This window comes from Hemicordylus capensis, chromosome 2, assembly GCF_027244095.1.
Source record: "Hemicordylus capensis ecotype Gifberg chromosome 2, rHemCap1.1.pri, whole genome shotgun sequence".
Classification (NCBI taxonomy): Eukaryota; Metazoa; Chordata; class Lepidosauria; order Squamata; family Cordylidae; genus Hemicordylus; species Hemicordylus capensis.
Genome location: NC_069658.1, coordinates 351,848,603 through 351,858,819, shown reverse-complemented (window position 1 = coordinate 351,858,819; position 10,217 = coordinate 351,848,603).

Below are 10,217 nucleotides of genomic sequence, written 5' to 3'. Positions count from 1 at the left end.
AAAAATAAAAATAACTGTCTCTGATGCCAATTTTTCTTGAATCTCCAACGGACTGTTGAAACGAAGCCTGGAGAAATATGAAGGAGTGGGGTGGCCTCGAGGAAGGAATAGCTTCATTCAGAGTTGGGAACTGCTCTGCATCTATCCCTTTTGCAATGAAAACCACATGAACATTATGGTTGTATATTAATATCAGTGGCTGACATGAGGAAAATTACTCACAGTAGTCCCATTGAAATTAAAAGGATGAGTTAACATTGCCTAACTCATCCTTCTAATTTCAAAGGAACTACTTTGCATAATTTTCCTCATCATGTCAACCAGTATTTGTGGAGTTGGTCACTGTCTCCCCAGGCTTCTCAATTCCTGCCTCTTACTTTCTCCCAAGGCCTCAGTAGTGGAGGGAAGGGGGCTTCTCTTCATCCCTATTCTCCCCCTCCTGTTGCACAGCTTTCTTCTAGCTGCTCCCCAGACCAGGAGCCAGCCATACCTTGCCTTCTTTCTCATCTTTGGCCTTATCCTCCCACTGCTTAAATAGCCCTTCTATACACCCTGCAGCGCCAGTCCTACATGCAGTGTGGACAGTAGCTTTGCTCATCTTCTGCATTCTGCCAGGCATGCACAGAAGCTTCAGTGTCATTTCTGGCTCACTCTTGGCTAGCCAGATGCTGGTGCATCTAAGGAGGTTCCTCCTTCATAGTAAGTCAGCAGTGGAAAGGATGGAGCAGCTGGGTTTTGGAACTCCTGACAATTACTACTACTAATAATGCTGCAATCAATTGTGTGATTGGGTAAGCAAGCATAAGGAGAATTTAGCAGCTTATCATGAGCACCATCCATCAATGGTGTCTTGGAAGAAGAAATCTCACAGAATTTGTCCATCTGGCTCTTTGTTCATTCTCCTTGTCTGCATGTACCCAAGCTGAGAGGGCAAAACATAGATATTGCCAGGTAGGCTAGCTTTGTGGTGGGGCATTGATCAGCATACCAGTGAAACTTATCAAGGAGGCATGCAGGGTGCATAGCCAGCACTGGAAGGGCCCGCACAGCCCCCCAGAGCTCATTTCCCAGCTGGCCTCACTGTCCACTGCAAATAGACTGTATGAACGCATGAAGCCACCTTCTGCTGAACCATCCATCAGTTCATCTAGCTCAGCGTTGTCTACACTGTCTGGCAATGGCACTCCAACATTCCAGACAGAGGTATTCCCAAACTTATCTGTAGGTGCCAATGATTGAACTATGGTCACCTGCATCCAAAGCAAGTGCTCTAATACTGAGCCATGGCCCCTCCCTGGCAAGAGGCTCCTAACTCCAATCATTCCATCCCACAATTCCAGTGGGGTGGTTGTGATATGCAGTTTGTCAATCCAGTCCCTTGCCTCTGTGTGCACTTATTAAAAATAAGATCAGCAAAATGGTTTGTGCCACATTCCTTTAGTATGAGGAATACCACATTACACTTCTTGTGTAATACTCTCTCTTTTAGGATAAAGTCTATTGACACAAATATAAGTGGCAGTGATTTGGACAAAGCATATACTATTTATCCAGCTTGATCATCTAGTGGTGATGCTTTGAAGCTTCCAAGTTTAGTGACTTGTTCTCTGTAACCATCAATACCAGAATGTTAAGGCACATGACAACACTTTGTCAATATTTTAGCCCTGGTTTTATAGATAACAGTACAGGTTGGTATGCAGCTGATGATATCGGTTGCAGCAACAGCAGATCTTGTGAGCTGAATCTCACCGCCATCCAGGATCCAACTTATTGTCTGTCCTTGAACAAACTGGGTAGATGAGACTTTCTGACAAAACAAGAATAACTGCAAAAGAAATGTAATTAATATAAAACATTACATTGAAACAATGACCCTATAACTGCTGTTTTGTGATGTGTTTATATAGTTTAACAACCCAAAAAATATGTTCCTGGCAGGGGCATAGCAAGGTTGGAATGGGCCCAGAGACAAGATTTTAAAATGCACACACACCTCCATCACTGAAGTTATATATTCCTAGAACATCATCCAAAATTATTTTTTTTAAGGTTTAGAAAATTGTGGAAGATGCAAGTCATTTAATGGTACTAGAGAAAGACATGCTGTTCTGGTAGCTCCAGGTCTTAACACTCACATCAGTTTTGGAGGATGAATACAACTGTAGGAAGCCTGGGCGGGTGCATGGCTGGGGGAGTCAGTCATGTGATTTGCCTCTGGGGGGGCCCAAGGCAGGGGGGGCCCAGACAACTGTCTCCCCTTGCCCTATTATAGTTACGCCCCTGGTTCCTGGGGGTTATGCAGCACTAAGGGACATACTTTCAGGAGTCACAGTGAGCTTCAGAAGGAAAGAGAGATCAATGAAACTTAACCTGCAACCTAGTACCCAGCCTCCAACCTAGGACCAGTGCAGTGTTAGCAACATGAGGGTTGAATTAGTTTGGCTGTTGGCCATTATTCCCAGATTTTTTGTGATCGCACATTTTCCAGCTATGTTTAGCTGATTAGTGTGGAGGGTTTATTTTGTTTTGTTTTTGTTTTTGTTTTTAAATCACCTTGTCAAAGTTTAGTAGAGTGTCTGCACATCGACCCAGTCATAGAACGACAAATGAGCAAATTATGCACCACAGATAATTTGTTCAGCAATTTAGGTCTCATTTTGTGTTTTAAAATAGTTTGGAGCAGATCACTTCCTATACAAATTTATGACTCCCCCCCCCCCCCGCCCCAGCTTACACACTGACCATAATTAGCTCAGCTCAGCAATATATTCATAATGCATTCATAATATATTATTCAAGCATCATCTAGTTTATCTTCCAAGCATCAAGCATCATCTAGTTTATCTATATTGTTCTCGTAGCAATGAAGCCTTTCTACAAACTGTGTATGTGTGAGAGAGGAGGAGGAGGGAAAATGGGAGGGAGAGAGAGGGAGAGAGAATGGTGGTATGGAGTAGGACTATGCTTGAAGTGTTTTATACCAGTAAATCACCAGATTTTTGGCAACTTGCTGGAATGTGACAGGCGTTTATTACCCCTTATGTGCAGGGATGGACCCATGAGATTTTTTTAAAAATTGAAGATGGAACAGGGGACCCTACCTTAAACTGGGGGTGGAGAGCAAGGTGTTTCTTGCTTAAACCTTGTGACAAGAGCAGTTCTCACAAGTGCTGCATTTCTTGTGGCAGCCAGCTTGTCTTCTGGCTCTATTTTGCACAATATCTATTTCTGGTGCAATAGTGGGAAGCAAAATGGAACTCTGTGTTCTTGCAGAGCCAGCTGTCAGATCAGCTGGATTATGGGCAGTAGTACCTGGAGGTGTACGTCCAGAAGCTGGGAGTGAGAGCACCAGGTGCTGGTCAGGCAGATGAACAGGGGTTGAAGGATCAAACAGGAGCCAAGAGCCAAGTACACACTAGAAGTCAAGCCAGGTAATCCACTAAGAGTCAGAACCAGGGACTGAACAGAAAGTCAAGGAACACACAGGAAGTCAAGCCAGTAAGTCATCCAGTCAGGGAGGCAAGACAGAAGCCAAGGTCAGAGCCACACCAAAGGTCAAACCAGATGAGAAGTCAGGAGCCAGAAAGATTAAGCAGGTGGCAGGAGTCACAACAGGCCAGGAGTCACACTGAGGGTTCAAGAGAAGTATCTGAGAGATGCACACCAAGATCAGGCAAACCTTGATACTGAGGCAAGACTGCCTCAAGCAGGAAGTCCCTTTATACTTCCTACTCCAGTGGCAGGGGCACAGCAAGGTTGGAGTGAGTCTAGGTACAAAAAGTGAAGATTGGCCCCCTTGCTCCCCATCTTCTTTGTTTCCTCCCTCCCCTATATATATTTTTTGCAGAAAAACCTGTATGGGGATGATGAAAACAAGATTCTTAGCATACCCCTTCTTTCCCTTCTATGCATATAATATTACACCCTCTTCATATATGCATAGATTTTCACACACATACTTGTGCACACATATTCCCCTAGCTCAGAAACATTTTTAACATATGCCTACTACTGTGACCTGATATATGCATGCATACAACCCCTAGCAATGTTCCTATCCCTATTTGCCCATTTCTGCACTCTCACTCTTACACACACACACACACACACACCCCAGATATAAAGGCTCCACACATGATCCATTCATAGACCCAAAACGGGGTCTGCGAGGAGAGCAGGTTTGACCCGCTTTCCCCACAGACGATCAGGCAGCACTCCCTGGGTGGCTGGATTGGCCACCCAGACAATTACCGGCTCTGACATGAAGCTGGTTTTTCATTCATTCATTCATTCATTTTACATTTTACATCCCACTCTTCCTCCAAGGAGCCCAGAGTGGTGTACTACATACTTAGGTTTCTCCTCACAACAACCCTGTGAAGTAGGTTAGGCTGAGAGAGAAGTGACTGGCCCAGAGTCACCCAGCAAGTAACATGGCTGAATGGGGATTTGAAATCGGGTCTCCCCAGTCCTAGTCCAGCACTCTAACCACTACATCACGCTGGCCTCCAGGCCCCTGGAAGTTTGGTAAGTGAGTGTGCAGTGCCTTGTGGAGAGCTCCCCCCCCCCCGATGCCAGGAGGCTACTCGTGAGTCACTGCAGTGTGGAGCCATACTGCATTTACACATGATCTTTTCACCTGGTTTAAAACCTGAGTTAAGTGGCGGGCTTTGTAAGTGGGCTTGCCGCCAAGCTGCTGCCCAGCTCCCGTTGCTGCACACGAGCAGCACGAACTGGGCTGAGCTCCGTCCGCCTGGTTCCTGCTGCTCGTGAGAAGAGCCTCTAAGGCTATAAGCAGTCTTCAAACAACCAGCACTTAATAAACCAAAAGGCCGGGGGAAACAGAAAAAGCTCTATGTTGTTAGAGCATTTTTCTTCCCTCTTATTACTGTATTTCTAAAGCTTTTAATACTTTTTGTAGTGACTAATTTCCTCACAAGTAGGTATACTGTTGGGTTGTGGAGGGCTGGTTACAAGTTTGTATTAGAATAGGTTTGGCTTACATTTGGCACCTTGTTGTGCTGCTTTGAAATTTTTTTTAAGTTTAAAAATCTCTCTCTCTCTCTCTCTCTCTCTGCTATATATGCCACTTTGAGAACTTGTTTGGTTGAAAAGCAATTGAATATATATTTAACCACCACCACCACCACAGACCAGGCCAATATTGACCACAGGCCAATAAATTTCACCCCCTCTCCCTCTCTCTTACTTTCTGCTTTCCTTTCCACAGAGAGGAAAACAACTCATTGCAAGTTCCGAGGGGAAAATCACATGAGTCTGGACTTATTGGGAAGATCAATTGTTAAAAGTTAAATCTCTCACACAAGCACAAACAAAGGCTTGGGGATAGGGAAGGGACACACCAAGGGAGGCTTTCAGTTGGGGATGGGATCTCACACCACACACCACACACGGTTCATGAATGTTGGAAGGAGAAAAACACACATTGGCTTCTGAGGGAAGAAATCACATTCACAGAAAAAACAAATAAGGGTTGTTTGTTTGTTTGACTTTCCTTTCCAGTTCAGGCACAGATTACAGATTCTGAAAGATCAATATTTTAAGTGATTTCTTTACGGGCAGAGCCACCAGTGTGAGGGTCTCATAAATATGGGCCAGTGAAAAAAATGGGGGTTATGCAGGCCACTGCTGCCTAGAGAGCTGCTTCTCAGCCTTTACACCTGCTGCGGAGTGGAGCCATGACTTGCTGGCACACAGCAAGGAAAGTGCCGTGTGGATGGAGGAAGGGCCGGAGGTGCAGCCTCTGAAGTGCACGCTGATTTAGGCCTGCCCCTGAAGCAGCTGATAGGTGGGCAGCCAGCACAGGCTGGATAGGAGCCGCTGGTGCTTGTCGACTGCTCAGCAGGAGCTGGGGTGAGGGTGAAGGAGAGCAAGCCAGCCAGCTGGGGTGGGGGCAGCAGTGGAGGTAGGGACGAGCAACCTGGGGACAGTGCAGGGGTGAGACAGTGAGGGAGAGAAGGTATATGTGCTTGGGACAGGCCCCCCTCTGCTCTAGCTACACCAGTGAACTTCTGCTTCTTAAAATGATTCTCAGAAGAACTAGTGCCACCTTTACACTGCATTGGAAATGTCTCAGTTGCTTCAGGGACAAGGCATTTGAGGTTGGAGTTAGACAACCCTCTGTGGATAATCCATGTAGGTGTGTTCATCTCCCACCTTAGATTTTGCCCCAAAATGAATGAAAACAAGACCAGTTTCATGTAATGAAGGCCCCTGTTTTCATTTAATTAAACTGGGGCCTTTTCTGTTAGCTTTGGGGTGAAATATATGAGAGAGTTAGCCAACCAAGACCTACAGAGGGAGTCTTCATCCTCCCACCCTTCAACTTTGCCCCTGAAATGACTAAAAACTGCACCCTTGGCAACATAACATTAAATTGGGACCTTTTCCCATTGTTTCAGGGACAAACTCCAAAGGTGAAGAAGGAGAGAAATGATATCTACTGCATGGTGTTGATGTCATCTTCTCTAAGCAGCCCAAGAACTATGAGTTGTTTGTTGGTTGTGATTCTGAAGCACAATTCTTTGCAGTGAACAAAAAGTTATTTAAAAAGTGTTCAACAAGTCACTTAAATGAAAAAAAAAAACCCAGTTTCTAGACTTTAAAAACTGAATATATGAATTCTGCTGGGCTACAATAGAGAGAAAAGGAGACTTCCCTAATAATTCCTTTGCAACTTATAAATCATTAATTCATTTAATTATTGTAGAACAGCAAGTACAATGAATACAAGATTCTTGGATTTTAATCATCCTCTCATCAGAGACTCCAATCAAGTCATCTTATACCTTAAATTATTCATAAAGAATTAAATCTCTGGTCTCACTGGAGGCTAAAGCAATAATCCCTCATGGTTCATGGCACCGATGATTTCATCCCATTGGATGATATTTTCTGGAAAAGAGCTGCACAGATGCCTTAGTTATATGTCAGTTAATATTAGCATTAAGATGGCTGATCGACTCTCTCATTAGTGCACAACAGCATGGTTGGGAAACAGTACCAATATTTTTTGTTTCATCTGACTACCTCTTTCAGCTAGATTTCAACAGAATGTTTTCATGTTTTGAAAATTGTGGTGGAAGTTGGTTGTCAAAATTATCTTGCTATCTCAACATCTTTATAAATTATTTAAGAAATGTGAAACATTTGCACTGGAAAAACAACCAGTTATGCCACAATGAAGGGAAAATGTAGGAATATTTGTTTGTTTCTTAGGGTCAGTTCGTGAATTATTTTGGGTACACTTGAGCAGTCCCAACCTTGGCATGCATTTAAGTGGGAAAATGTAATGTGTGAACAAGGTGATTAGTTAGATTATCAGCATCAAGTCCAAATGGAAACCAGGGAAACAGGAGAGCATTGTAATTCTCCATTACTTTTGATGAGCCAAAACAGGAGATTGGTTCACCAAATGATCACATGTATATGGTGGTAAATTACTACGAGGTAAATTGTAACCAATAGTCAGTCTCAGACAAAGCTTTCTTATTGTGCAAACACAGACGGTACAGCCTCCCCGGAGACTTCCTGGCCTCCAGGAATCCCACAGTGCACAGCATGATGAGCACGGTGCATTGAGGGGAATCCCCTGTGAGTTGGGCCTATTACTAAAAACCATATGCCTATTACTTGATAATTGAAATGATCCTGTGAACTTCCCCTTTATGTGTCTAGAGGGACCCTCCTGTTCCTTTGAGATGATTTACACAGTGTATCTATGTATAATAGATATAGCAGAATGAGATGGAAATGATATGGTGAAATCCTGAAATGGTAGAATGGACTGGACAGATTTAGCATCCAAGTGAGGAATCACCATGGACTTCCTCCCTACAAGCAGCAAACTAGTACAGCAGAAAGAGAGGTCAACTAGAACCTCTTGCCCTGATTTGCTACATTACTACTTTCACTGAGAGTTTAAAAAAAATGGGGGCCATTCCAAAATCAATTGCTCACATGCACTCTACCTTCTCAAGACTCTACTACATGATCCTGCTCCATATGTAATATTTGCCCTACACATGCCAACCACAAAAGAGGAAGAGATCCCACAAGAAAACAAAGGGGGAGAAGGCAAGGCAAGATCCAGCTTACCTCCCCTATCCCCCAGACAAGGTCCATGTGTAGGATACACAGCCTGCATATCCACATGATCAACACTGTGCCCGGCAATGTGGATTTTTGGAGACCTTGAAAATAGATCCTGGTCTCTAGGTATCCCACAGTGCACAGCACAATGAGCACAGTGCATTGGGGGAATGAACTTGGACACTCTAGGCACCAACTCTGTGTGTGCTTGGGCTGCATGCAGCCCAACTTTGCCCCGGGGATTGCCCCTCAGGTTGAGGGAGTGCTTGCGCCCTCTAACTAGGTATGTGCATGAACAGGATTTTGCCAGCTGATTCAGTTATTCGATTTGAGAATATTTGAACATAAGAACAGCCCTGCTGGATCAGGCCCAAGGTCCATCTAGTCCAGCATCCTGTTTCACACAGTGGCCCCACCAGATACCTCAGGGAGCCCACAGGCAGGAGTTGAGGGCATGCCCTCTCTCCTGCTGTTACTCCCCTGCAACTGGTACTCAGAGGCAGCCTGCCTTTGAGGCTGGAGGTGGCCTATAGCCCTCCGACTAGGAGCCATTGATAGATCTCTCCTCTATGAAGGTATCCAAACCCCTCTTAATGCCATCCAGGTTGTTGGCTGTCACCACATCTTGTTGCAGAGAATTCCACAAATTGATTATGCATTGTGTGAAAAAGTACTCCTGTTTGCTGGTCCTAAATTTCCTGGCAATCAATTTCATGGTATGACCCCTGGTTCTAGTGTTATGTGAGAAGGAGAAGAATTTCTCTCTTTCCACTTTCTCCACGCCATGCATGATTTTATAGACCTCTATCATGTCTCACCACAGTCATCTTTTTTTCTAACCTAAAGAGCCCCAGGTGTTGTAGCCTTGCCTCATAAGAAAGGTGCTCTAGGCCCCTGATCATCTTGGTTGCCCTCTTCTGAACCTTTTCCAGTTCTACAATGTCCTTTTTTAGATGTGGTGACCAGAATTGTACACAGTCTTTGTCTCCAGGTGTGACCGCACCATCGTTTTGTATAAGGGCATTATAATATTAGCAGTTTTATTTTCAATCCCTTTCCTAATGATCCCTAGCATGGAATTGGCCTTTTCACAGCTGCTGCACATTGAGTTGACACTTTCAACAAGCTGTCCACCATGACCCCAAGATCCCTCTCCTGGTCAGTCAACAACAGCTCAGGTCCCATCAGCATATACTTGAAGTTGGGGTTTTTTTTGTCCCAATGTGCATCACTTTACACTTGCCAACAATGAACTGCATTTGCCATTTTGTTGTTCACTCACCCAGTTTGGAGAGATCCTTTTGGAGCTTCTCACAATCTGTTTTGGATTTCACTACCCGAAAGAGTTTGGTATCATCTGCAAATCTGGTCACCTTGCTGCTTTCCCCTACTTCTAGATCATTTATGAATAAATTAAAAAGCACTGGTCCCAGTACAGATCCCTGGGGGACCCCCACTCAGTCTAGGGCTTCACCCATTTTGTGTGTCCAGTTCTATATTTCTGTGGTCTGGTCTTTGAGTCTACTCTCTCTTCCTCAATCTTCAGTTGGTGGGGAGGGCAGGGGCAAAAGCCTGGAAAATCGGGGGGGGGGGCAGGTGGCCAGTGGCCACAGGGGCTCTGGGGCTGGTGGCTGCCTGGCAATTCTCTCAGCAGCAGGAAGTGGGTGAAAAAAGAATTTTGTTTTCTTGAATCAGCCGCAGGAACAAAAAAGCAATGCAGCAGATAATCTACTCCAGGCTCGAACACAGCAGGGGCAGGCAGGCTGGGTGGCAAGGCAGAAGGCAAACAGGCAAGGGAAACAGAAGGCAACAGGCAAGGCAAGGCAAAACAAACCTCTCTCTCACTTCTCCCACGAGGCAAAAGGGCAGAATGGTGGCTGCTACCTCTTTAATTGAAAATCCCTCCTTGAACTCCCCCCACTCTTGCCCCTTCTTTGACCCTTGCCCTGGCCAATGTGGGGTCAGTCAGCAGTGGCAAGAGCCAAAAGAGACAATCTGGAACTAGGAGGGAATCGTCAGCAGATCAGCCCATGCTTTTATTTACCAATTTGAAGCTTGGAAGGGCGGGAAATTCAAAATGATGTCAAAGCACAAAATGGAGA